This window comes from Lygodium microphyllum, chromosome 4 (assembly GCF_053477565.2).
Source record: "Lygodium microphyllum isolate KBCC chromosome 4, Lygodium_microphyllum_v1.1.10, whole genome shotgun sequence".
Taxonomy (NCBI): domain Eukaryota; kingdom Viridiplantae; phylum Streptophyta; class Polypodiopsida; order Schizaeales; family Lygodiaceae; genus Lygodium; species Lygodium microphyllum.
The window spans coordinates 36,780,413-36,793,017 of record NC_141138.1 but is presented as its reverse complement, the minus strand read 5'-3'; positions in this window follow the sequence as shown (position 1 = coordinate 36,793,017).

Below are 12,605 nucleotides of genomic sequence, written 5' to 3'. Positions count from 1 at the left end.
TCATCCCCTTTTCCCCTTTTTTACATGGCCGGCCGTAGCCTAGGCCCTTTTTCCCATTGTCCTTCTATCTTCCTAGCTTCCTTTCCACTGCCCATCTACATTTACAAATTGCACGGGTAAGACCCGGCGCTCCTTGAATTAAACCATGATGCGCTTGCGCTCTTTTACAATAGTTTTGACATGCGCTTTTCCTTGTGTGCCTTTGTCTTCAGTTTCTCTTTGCCTTGGCCTTTGTCTTTGTCTTCTATTTTAGCTTTCCGGATTTTCCACCGCCCCTGGCACTCTTTTACATGATTTCAGGGTGCGCCTTTGTATTAAAAATGTACCTTTCCCCTTTTGCATTTGCCTTGGACTTTTAAGGTTGTCGTTGCACTTTTGGCATTTTCTCCTCTTTTTTCTTCAGTCGGGCTACCTCTTTTTTCACCTTTGCCCTGCGTCTTTTTATTCCCTTTTGCTTTCTTTGTGTTGGGGTTAACAACATGGGACTATATGTGCATGTATGAAAGGATTTTGAGATATATATATATATATATATAGTGTGTGTGTGTGTGTGTGTAGCTTCATTGTAGTATCCCTCCCCGCCCATGTAGGAACCACCTCCCTTTTTTTAATTGAAGAAAAATGAAAAAAAATATCATGTCTCCCCCTGTCATCATCCATAGGTGCCAGGTGGAAAAGAGGAAGAAGACGACACGATTGATGATGACGACAAGGGAAAGAAGATGATAACGAAGATGACGTAGATCACAATGAGTGGTGGAGATGACATCAAAGGCGGAGATGACAATGCCGATGAAGTCAATGGGGGGAAGGACCACACGTGTGTGCTACCTCTTTCCCCCCCCCCCACTATCTCCTTTCCCCCCAATGTTGACTGCATGGCGGCAGGGCATTCCTGGCCGCCTAGGTGGAGTTGGAGAGAAGCCCAATAATACCCACCTCTCCCCCTTATAAACCGCGGTCCCCCCCCCATCGTAAGAAGAAAGAGGGGAAGACCTTGACACCCCGATACGGGCACAGAGAGAGATATAGATAGATAGATAGAGAGAGAGAGAGAGAGAGAGAGAGAGAGAGAGAGAGAGAGAGAGAGAGAGAGAGAGAGAGAGAGAGAGAGAGAGAGAGAGAGAGAGAGAGAGAGAGAGAGACGATGGGTGAAAGAAAAGGTGAGAAAGAGAGGGAAGGAGATGCTACTACAAAAAGGGAGAGAGAGAGAGTTAAAAATATGTGAAGGCAAGAAGGAGAAGGGGATCATCATTACCAAATGCCTACCACCTCTCTCCATTCTCCTTTTATCTGCATGAAGGACCTCTTCCACGTATGAGCCCTTCTTCCTAGTCAAAGCTCTTCTCTTGCGGAGTTTCAAGCCCCTTTCAAAGGGCTATCAAGCTACTGAGATTGTCAAAGAGAGAGCCATGGCTATGATCATTGGAAACGATTGAGAACAAGAGTGTAACTACAAGAAACACTCCACCTTTGAGTGCACCGACTAGAGGGTGTTCACATGCGTTCTTTCTTTCCCCTTTTCCCGTGAATCTATACCTTTTCCCATGAGATTATCCTCCACCCGTAAGCTTAATTCTCTCCCCAATTGGCCCCCTGCCAATTGAGTACAAGGCATGCAAGTCTTTTGTGAAGTGCGTCTAAAAGATAAGAAGATCAGGGATGGCCCCCAAGCAGAAATTGTTGCAAGCAGATGGCAATCCCTCAATGAGCAACGGAGCTTCGGGGGAGGGCATCATTGCCAATCTAACTGTGATACCGGTCATAAGTAATATATTTCCAAATTAAAGGATTGCTTGCTTTGATTTTCACTTGAGATGCATTAAAGTGTACTATGTCGCACGAGAATAGGATGTTGAAAGGGATAACTTTCATCTCAAGTATTCGAAAAATGGAGTTTGTGAAGCGCATGCATCAAGAGGAGTAGATTGCTTCGCGTTGCTATGTGTTAAAATATATGCATAGCATAAGTAGCATATAAGATTCTAAAGTATCAAGCATTGATAAGTCTTCAACTAGTCTTTACCTAGAACAATATTTTTTAAGGTTCGCAAATGTGCATGGTTGACACATACATGGGAAGGATTATGTAAAACATACATCAATAGTACATGAAATGATCTTGCATTAAAGTCTTGCATCCAATCCTATGAAGGGTTCACATAAAATAACGGTCAATGAGTTATCTTATGCTACCAAACCATTAGTTGATTACACCACGCACAATAATTTCGGGATTATTTCATATTGGAAGATAGTCTTGCATCATTACAAATTGTCTCGCATGCTTTAGAGGAAAGGACGATAAAGACAAGTTAAAATTCTGCTTAGTATCACTCTTTGATCCCTACTTGGGGCAGACCAAATATGCGGTGGAATGTTTATCGTGATTATTCTTGCAATGTTTGGAAAAGAATACCATGGATTTTGTTGGTTGATCAAACAACGTCCTAAATGCTTTTGAATTAATTGATCGTTGGATTATGGTTTGGATGATTATTCCAAGTGCTTGTGAATGATGGTAAATGCATGGCAGGGGTCTATGATAACAAGTTGCCATGAGAATAAATGAATGTTTTCTTGGAATATGATATTGGGCAGAATGCCTTGTTTGTGCATGATTCTCAAATGAATTAATTAAGAAAATGATATTTTGCACGAGTGGATCATCTCCAAGACCACACAGTGGACTATTAACTCAAGAGGGCACTGCTCGATTCATGGGCCAAAGGTCAAGTGGTGAAAAGGTCAACCACACAGAAATTGTGTTTCACTCCTAAAATATTTGGGGTCAGCTGGAGCTCTGGTCACCCCTTTCCCGTCGGGAGCTGGAGCTCTGGTCACCCCTTGCCCATCTGGAACGGAGTTGAAGACTATCGTGAGCCCAACGTCTGTGGCGTTGGAAGATCCTATCCTAGATAAAGGATGGAAATTATGGTTCCATGTGATTTGGACTAGGTACTTCTACTGGGCAGAAGGGAATATATAATTTCTCATTATGGGCAGGAAACAAAGATTAACTTGAAGATAAGTTAAGGAACTTGCTTGTCAAAAGGACTATTGCTTTGTATTCGTGTCCATGCCATAAATTATGTAAACAAACCCCATTCTCAAACATTCACTCCTAGAATGTTTGGGGTCAGCTGGAGCTCTGGTCACCCCTTGCCCGTCGAGAGCTGGAGCTCTGGTCACCCCTTGCTCGTCCGGAACGGAGTTGAAGACGTGAGCCCAACGTCTGTGGCGTTGGAAGATCCTATTCTCGATAAAGGATGGAAATTATGGTTCCGTGTGATTTGGACCGGGTACTTCTACTGGACAGAAGGGAATATATAATTTCTCATGTATGGGCAAGAAACAAAGATTAACTTAAAGATAAGTTAAGGAACTTGCTTGTCAAAAGGACTGTTGCTCTGTATTCGTGTCTATACCATAAATTAGGTAAACGAACCCCATTTCCTAAAAAGCCTAATTAAGGAATCTAATTTTGAATGTCACACATAAATGTGATATTACCTAATCAGAAAACTAAAACTATCAGAGGAAGCGGGTGGGTGGAAACCTTGACAGGTTCATCCTACGGTAGGGTGGTCCCTGAGAACTCAGAAGCTTCTCACAAGGTTTTACCGATGTTCGATCTTTAGGTATTGTTAGGTTAGAACCTTGATTCATGTCGTTTTAGGGGACCGGAATGGGACTATGCCCTAACGCAAAGAGGTTGAGCAGCACATCCCTCTCGTTTGCCATTCTCTTTGAACCAAGTGCGACATGGATCTGCTTCGGCTTGGGTATCTGTGGGAGCTTTCACTCAACCACCAAGACCCACGGACCGCTTATTGTTTCAAGCGTTCCAAGCAAGCTCTAATGGCTATCTCTCACCTAACCGACATATTGTCGATCCTACGAGCGTAGTGAGCTCACCTTGATGCTCGATCGAGTACCCTCCTCTCTCTTGCACTCCGGTAGCTCTACAATTCTTGATGCTAGCTCAAGCATCCTCAAGCCTCCTCCATCTCCAAGCTCCATCATCCATAGCCGCATGTGCAAGAGAAGAGAAGAGAAGAGAAGAGAAGAAGAGAAGAGAAGATGGTGAAGAGCTTCACCCTCTTGATCCCTCACTCTCACACACACTCACTCCCTCACACTCTCACACTCCCTCTCTCAAGAGCACACACAAGTAAGAAGGAGAGAAGAAGAGAGGAAGAAGAAGACTCTTTTTGCCACATACCAAGGAATGAGAAGCTCATTCACTTTTCAACTTTATATACAAAGCCCTAAATCCTTTTTGGGTGGTCATCCCATTTTCCCTCTTTTACATGGCTGGCCATAGCCTAGGCCCTTTTTCCCATTTCCCACCATTCTAATTTATCCTATTCCCAACTAATGTGTACACTTTGCACAAGAGCAAGCCTGGCACTCTTTTACAAAGATTCAGGGGCGCTTCCGCATTTTAATTCTTTTGTTACCTCGGGCCGACACCGAAGCTTTCTGAGGATCCTGCCTAAACATTTTAATTTTTCAGGGACTGGCTCCCGATCAAGGTGCCTTTTTTTGCTTTTATCCTGCGCCTTTTTTGCTATTTCCATTTTTTTTCATTTTTCGCTCCTCTGTGCTGTGGGAACATGGTAACATTACCCCCTCCTAGCCAAGTGCCAGTCCCATGGCACTGTGGTGGGACATAGTGGCTAGTTAGGTTGGCTGCTAGGTGGAACAGGTAGGTGGGTGGTTGGGGGAATGATAGGTGATGGAGGTTGGGGACGATGACCAGGAAAGATTCCGGCGTGCTTTAGGCTCCATGAAGATACTCGGCATCTTTCACACTGTTGTGGCGCCCCTTATGTAGCCGGTCATCTTTTGAGTATCAGAAACACTTGAAGCAATAAGCAATCCCTTAGGAGGATGGTATTGGAGGGATTTATTCTGGAGAAACCCCCCGAACGCTGTTTGTCTTGGAAACCTATGGCTTTGATTGAAGATCCTTGTCTTTGAGTTGCAGGTCTTCAGTTTTGAGTTGAAGGTCTTCAGGCTTCTGGAATCAATAAGCGATTCGTGGATCTTGAGGCGTTGGGCATGGATCTTTGGATGATGAGGTTCCAAGATCTATGCCAATGGCAGTTCTACCTTGACTTGGTTCGATCATGGTGGCCATCAGCAGGCAGATGGCTGGATGCCGGTGCATGAAAAGAAGTTTGGGTCATTAAAGGGTGCCATGGGTGATCTTCTTCCGCGGGTAGCCATTTCTTGAGAGTCAAACATAACCTACAAGAAAAGTTATGCACTCCCTAAGGGGTGTGTCTACTCGCCGTATAGTGTGTGGTGCTCGTGGCAGTGAGACTGGGAGATGGGTCTAACCTTGGGTAAGCCCTTGGTAACATCCCACACTTGAGGACCCAGTTCGTGCTTCGTTGGAGGTGCGGTGTGAGTCTTAGGGTGACAAGTCTGAAAGTCCTGCCCTTGATGTGCCCTAAGCATGAAATGGGGGAGGGGGCTAGGGAGAACCCTAGGTTTAGTGACTGTGGTGCTTTCTTTTTTTTTTTTTAAATGATACATAGACCTAATTGTCTTGATCGGAATGAGGAGGAGAAGGGGGTCAGAGAGACTTGCTCAAAAACTGGTGACTTTGCATGTAATCTTTCAGATTCATGCGGACATGAAGGGAGGTGGTGGAGAGGAAGGGGTGGTTGCATTTAGTGAATTGGCTGTCGTTCATGTCTTCTAGGAGGGCTAGGCAAAAAGAGGGAAGGAGAGTAGCCCTCATCATGAGACGAGTCATGGCGCAGTTGTCTATAGCATTAGGGTCAAAGAATAGGGGAGGCAGGCCGCGCTCTTGTGGAGTCCGATCGTGCTTAAGAAGTAGCCTAAGTAACCTAAGATAATTACAAGTGGTTATAAAAGCGAGGTCAGGACATGAGGAGAAGTCCGCAAGGAAGCACATCATAGACTCGTTTAGGCTTTCTACGGCGGTAAAAAGAAGGGCGTGCTCAAAGGATACTACAGTGGAGTTATAAATAATGGGAAAGTAATACCGCCCGTGGAGGGTGGCATCAAAATCTACCCCTACCCTTTGAGGGTACGCCATGTAGGTAGGGTCGTTCCACTCGAATGGCAGGGTATTACAAAACGCCATCCAGGCGAGCATGCTTATGTCGCATACTCGCCTCCTCCACAGGGGTTGGCTCTTGCAGTTTTGTATAGTGTGGGGGATTTCAAAAACCTTATCTTGCCAGTAGTCGGCCACTTCTGTGCCCCAAGAGGTTGGGGTCTTTTCCCTCTCTTCCAGCCATTTTTTCCCCAACCGGCCACCGACCACGATTACCTCGTCCATCACTTTGAGCGGCAGGACCCTCCGCAGACTGTTGGGTAGGAGGAAATTGAAGGGGAATGGATCCTTTCCTAGTTCGTGTACCTCCCACACCACCAGTTCTACGTGGAATCTTATGGGAAGATCATCAGGGCACGGAGGGAGAGGTGCGGACGGTAGCACGGCTAGCTTGGCTCTCAGCTTTTGTCTGGCTTCCTCCATCAGCTTTTTGCATATTTCTTTAGAGACGGCTTTTCTTTCCGCAACTAGGTCCCCTTGTGGCAGCTCCTGGGCCTGTGGGCGAGGGGGGTTGTGGGACTACGTCTTCCCTGAATCGATTCACATCGATTTCCAACTCTGCTTCTTCCCCCTACCATTCTGCGTGTGCTTCTTCTTCCTCGAATCCGAGGGCGTCTATCTCCTAGAGGGTTAGGCCGGCCAGCATTAGGTATTTTTTATGTTCATCCAAACTCAGCCTAACCTCCGTAGGTAATGGTGGCATCTGCAGTCTAGTGTGTAGGGCTCTTCTTGCCATGCCAAGATTCCTTTGCATTTCCTCTAATGGCTCTCCTTGCGCTGCGTGCGTGGCGTCCAGGATGGTGTCGAGGAAGACCTTCTGTTGAGTGCTAAAGGCCACTTGGGCTACCTCCGCCTTGCTCTCCGCGATGATTTTCTCCTTTTCTGTCAGAGCAAGGCACCACACTAGTGTATTCAACCTCTTTTCGTTATGCGCAACCCACTCCTCTGCCCTTTTGTTCATTACTTCCAAGCCCTCTCCCTGTCATAAGGTTAGCATCATGAGTTTCTGCTCATAATCCTCTGCTTCCCTGACTAGCCTCTCTTGTTCTCCTCTTTCAGAGGTTAGCTGATCTATCAGGTGCTTGAGTTCCTCCTACTGCTCCTCCATGCCTCATTTTCTTTCTTCGTCCCTGGCATTCAGCTCCACCACGAGTGCATCAATCTGAGCAGATTTCGCAACAAGCTCCTGGTACTGCACTATTAGGAGCTTTTGCTCTCTTTGCATGTTTACTAACTCTTGAGTCTCATTTTTGAGCAGCTGCCTCCAGTGTTCCTCTCTCTCATCCCTAGCCTTTAGTTCTTATCTCAGATTTGCAATCTCCCGCTGCTGCAAGGCTATCATTCTTGTCTTATCCAGCTGGAAGGTGGCCACTAATTCCTTCTCGGCTGCCAACTCAACCACCACTATCTTGCATTCCTCCTTCGCTTTCTCCAATTGGGAGAGCAGCTCGGTGATGTATTCATCGTAATTAGCCGATGGCGTCATCGTTGTGTGAATGGGCGAGGTTGAGGCTTCGACTTTTTGCTTTTTGGGCTCTTTCCTGGACTCCACATCCGTGGCTGGCCTCTTCTGTCCTGTGGTCGTAGTCTCCATGCTCTGCCCCTGGCCCATCTCCTTGTTGATGGAATATTGCATCCACGCCACGAAGTTTGACACATCTACACTAGTTGGGATGCTGGGGGTGACAGTGGCAGAGTTCTGCGGAAGGCACCAGGAGAGTAGGGATCGGATGGAGCGGGGCCTTGCCCTTGCCTTCAGGGACTAGGGGTGGCACAAACTTTGGTGCCTGTGTGCTATACCCTTGCCCCCCTTCTCTGCGCATGCTCAGGTTCCTTAGTTCATCTGCTCGGTATTGTTGTTCAAAGGACTAGTGAGGGTGGCCTCCGCCAGGTCCTCTTCCTCCTTTCTTCGTAGCTCCTCCTCTTCCTCATCCGCTTTTCTCTTCCTTTCCTCCTCCCTTTTTTTCTGCTCCTCCTTCTTTTTCCCTTTCTGTTCTTTTTCCCTCCTTTTCTCCTCTTCTGCTTCTTGTTTTGACGCCTCCTTTGCTTTCCGTAACTCCTCTTTTTCCCTCTCCTCCTCTTGTCTCTTTGTTCTCTCTCTCTCCTTTGCTTCTTTGAGGGATTCCTTCTTTGCCCTTTCCAAGTCTTTCCTTTCCTTCTTCCTGCCTTCGTCATTCTTCTTCTTCCTCTGCGTTGCCTTCTTCTTCATTGTCCTGATTGTCTTTTTGCTAGTCTGTCCCTCCCCTTCTTCTTCTGTTTCCATTCTGTCAATGGACCTATCTTTGTCCTGGCGAGGAGGCGACCTCTCCGGCGTTTCTCCTTCTCCCTCCTCCACCTCCTGTGCTTCCTTTACTGCCTCCTGGATGAGTGCAATCAAGACTCCTCCGTACCCGATGAAGGAGGCCTTTGAGGAGGCTTTCTTTCTTTCCATAACTTTAGATGCCGGAGATTCTCCTCCTGTTGGTGCACTTCCTAGGGCTAGCGCTTTGGCCGCTTGATCAATTGTTTTCCGCACGTACCCATTCCAATCTACTTTGTCTACGGTGTGGGCTGCTACATTCTCCAACACTGGCATGCTAATTCGATGCATTAAAGAATTGTAATGCTGGCTGGAGAAGAGCACGTGCACCAACTTGGCCTGCAACTTGGCTTCTGTATCAGGGATGTTCTGGATGCTTATGCCGTCATTCGTGAGCACCTCTTTCTTCTTCATTTTTAGCAAGGCATAAACATCCCTTTTTTGTCTCCTTTTTGTCCTTCGTACCAATCCCAAAGCCTTCTCCACCAAGGCTGGATCCAACCGGACTTGTACCTGCTTTGTACCCTCTTCTCGGCCCACTGTTACAATGCCACCTTCTTGGTCCGAGTTGTATGTTCTGAGGAATTCTATGCATTTTAGGTGATCTGACTCCTGCGAGATTTTTTCAATATACTTTGTAAGGTTGCATTGTTCCACTACCCTCGTGGCTGCTTCCTCCTTGGCCACCACGACTTCGATGTTGTGGATGGTTCGGAACTTGAGCTGGCCGAAGGCGCGGTTCTCTAGATGGATGCGATACTACTCCCTTTCCTCGTCTATGAACGGAAGTCGATGGGCACGGTCTTATTGCGACATTTTCTGCTCCTTCCATAATTCGTAACTTTCGTTAGCATTTTCCACATATCACTTTGTTGTTTACGTGAGAATAAAAACTCTTGAATGAATTTCTTAGGAAGCCATTTTTTCATACTATATGCTTATACTTTTCACTACCTTTACTTTATTGTACCCCCTTTTATTCATTTCCTATCTGATTCCTTTCACCTTCACCACATACCCACATACCCCCTCCCCTTCCAGCTTAGAAAAGAATCCTTCCTAGGATTGGGGTTAAAAGGTGAGGGGCTTTGGGCCTGTTTGGGTAGGAGTTACGTGTGAAGAAGCCACGTGTAGAATTTTGGATTGTATTCCAGTTGAGCATGACAATCAAGAGCAGATGGTTGGATGGAGACTTGGGAGATGTAGGTCAAGACATCGTGAAAGAGATCTCTAGTATTAAGGCGGCTGGCAACATGTAATTCCTCTTCTGTGAGGAATTGGTCAATGTAGGGGTGAGCGAGCACATGGTCGTCTAAACGCTAGTTGCGGGTGATGGCCAAAACCCTAAACGAGATAGGTGCCACATAAGTAGGGTTATATTCGATGGTTTTAACTGCCTTGCATTGCTCAGCATTGGTCATTATCCGGCAACCTTTTTTCTCCCATTGGATTCTCAGAGCAAACCACTGCTGCAAGAACGTGGAAGGCGAGCTTGCCATCTGTGTGAGCTCTTGCAACTTGTGTTCAGGAAAACAAGGAGGCTTACGATATGAAGTGACTAGTCTTCTGAGGGCAGCTTGCTCCTTTGAGATTTCGTCGTTTGCTATCAGTTCGGCAGCAATTTTGGGGAATTTAGTGGTCATAAGTTTGTATTCTTCCCAAGTGCATGGTAATGCACGAACATCCGAAGCAAGTGTTTTGTCAAGAAGACCTAGGTCTAGCCTCTCATAACTTCTAGTGAATATAGTGAAAGTTTTGTCCAATATCTTGATGCAGGTTATTAAGTCATCCCCAGAAGTCACGGCGAGGTCTTTAGCCAAGGAGAGGAAAGGTCGTACCGTATAGGAAGGTTTAAGACCTGCTGGTGGGGATGGTGCAACTGGACTGGATAGTGGTGACTCCATCATTGGTGTCACAGGTTGGGCTTTGCACTTCGAAGCACTTTGAGGTGCTGTAGGAAGCTCTGGGGACATGGGAGTTGTGCTAGGTTCTGAGTGAGCAGTCATGAGGGTTTTTAAGTTCTCTAGATTAGGTAAATTTAAGGCTTGTGGTGTTTGCTTTGGTCAATAGATGAGTTGGGGCTTACTAGCCACAGTGGCCAATGGTTTGCTGACTATGCCCTGAGCACCACGTGTGCAAGCCTCCCTCACTGGAGCGAGATTGCTTGTAGATGAGCTTTTTAACTAGCCATTTTTAGGCACCAAAATCCAGGGGTTGCCCTCCTCGTAGTATCCTTGTGCTCGCAAGAGATCTTTGGGGATCCATCACGGCATGGTTATGTGTCTACGTCGATAGCGTCTAGACTGCCTCTTAGGGTGTGATGGCTAATTATTTTGGCGTTTAGGATCACGTTTGGGTGGCCTACCTGGATGTGGTTTTTGTTGTTTTGGCACCCATATAAGCTTGGACTCCTTGGCCTTGTGAGCACTCTTGGTGGGTTTGGGCCTAGGGTCGAGAGCCTGGCATGAGGCCGTAGTTTTCTTCTGTTTAGACTTGGGCTGGAGCGTGGTCGTAGGGGTTTCTACCAGTGGCTTCGTAATGGTGGAGGAATTAGGACAGCCCTTGCTGAAAGTCATCACTATACGCACATTGCCTATAGCAAGATGAATGCAGTTTAGGTTGTAATCCACATTACAGTTCGTTTGCTCCTACTGCGACTGTGATTCGTAGATACACCGGTGCCACTGCTTCTTCGTCCTGATCTGTAAGGTCGATTATAGTAGCCATGCAGATGTTCATTAGGGGTTCTAGCATGGGTGGCTCATGTAATGGATGGGAAGGAGGATAGTACTTCTTTATGGGGTTGCCATTAAAAAAGCCTATTGCTTCGCCCTCAAGTGTCTCTAACTCAACATTCCCTGTTCTACCAATCATGCGTACTCTATGTTGAGATATCGAGCTCCACTCGTGATATGCCAGGGTGACCGTTGTGCATTTATGTCACCGACTTGTCAGTTGGTTTGCAGATGTGATTGGTACACGGCCCATGAATAATAGCTAGATGACAGCTATCCTTATCTACTCTAGTTCGTGGCTCAATTAGTATGCCACCTTAGTTAGTTGAGTTTGGTTTGAGACCCATATATAGGGTTCTTCTATTTCTATGTACTAGAGTTCCTTTTGGCTTACACAACTAAGAAGAGGAAAATTGTTTTCAGCCTCCACCCTTGTGTGTATTCCCCCATTGTGCAAGCAAGAAAGCTACAAGTGAGACTCCTTCCTTCTCTCCCACAATCCTGACATGGTATCAGAGCCTTGTTCATGGTAAGGAGCTCAAGAAAGCAAGCCAAGTTCGCGGTGTTCTGGTAAGAGGACCAGTGTTGCTTTCATTTTTTTGTTTTGGGAGTAAGTCTCTACAAGTAGCACAGCCGGAAAGTGCAAGAGTGCATTGTCTCAGATTGAGACACCCTTCGTGGTGTAGCAAGAGGGCAGTATATGCTGCGGGTAAGGGCTTTAGCCCTTGATTGCTCTGTTTTTTTTATTTGAGGCCATTTCGGGGCCTGTTTTAGAGGCGGAAGTTTTCTGCACGCACTCAGGAAAAGGCCCTGTTTTATGTTGTGCGACCACTATTCTACAAGTCGGTGAAAAGTTACCGCAGAAATTGCATCGTATGCTTGTGTGCAGAGACATTGGGAGTTAAGAATCATCCTTGGTTCTTGTTTATGCAAAATCGTCACTAGGAAGTAACTGTGTGGTCAAATACCACTTTTGCCAGTTTTGCAGATTTGCCCTTGTGAGGGTGAAGCTGTGTTTTTTTGCAGTGACAGAATTTTTTGAAGTGTTCTGTAATGGCTTCTGATTCTCTTTCACAGATTGTAAACTGAAAAGCTTGACAAGAACAACTTCCAAGCATGGAAGTTTAGAATGACAAATTTCCTTATGGGAAAAGAATATTGGGAATTTGTTGCAGGAAATGAAGAAGAACCAGTTCTTCCTGATGTTCCCAATCAACAGCAAATGTAGGCATTTAAAGTATGCCATGAGAGAGCCAGGAAAGTTATGTACTGGCTATCTGTCAGTATTTCAGACTCTATGATTGTGCATATTTAGGATGCAAGTACGCCAAAGGAGGCATGGGATACTTTTCAAAAATGTATAGCACAAATACGCAAGCTAGGAAAATGCAGCTCAAGCAAGAGTTGCATAATGTGCAAAGAGAAAGTATGAGCATCAATGACTACCACATGAAGGTGTAGAAGATTGCAGATG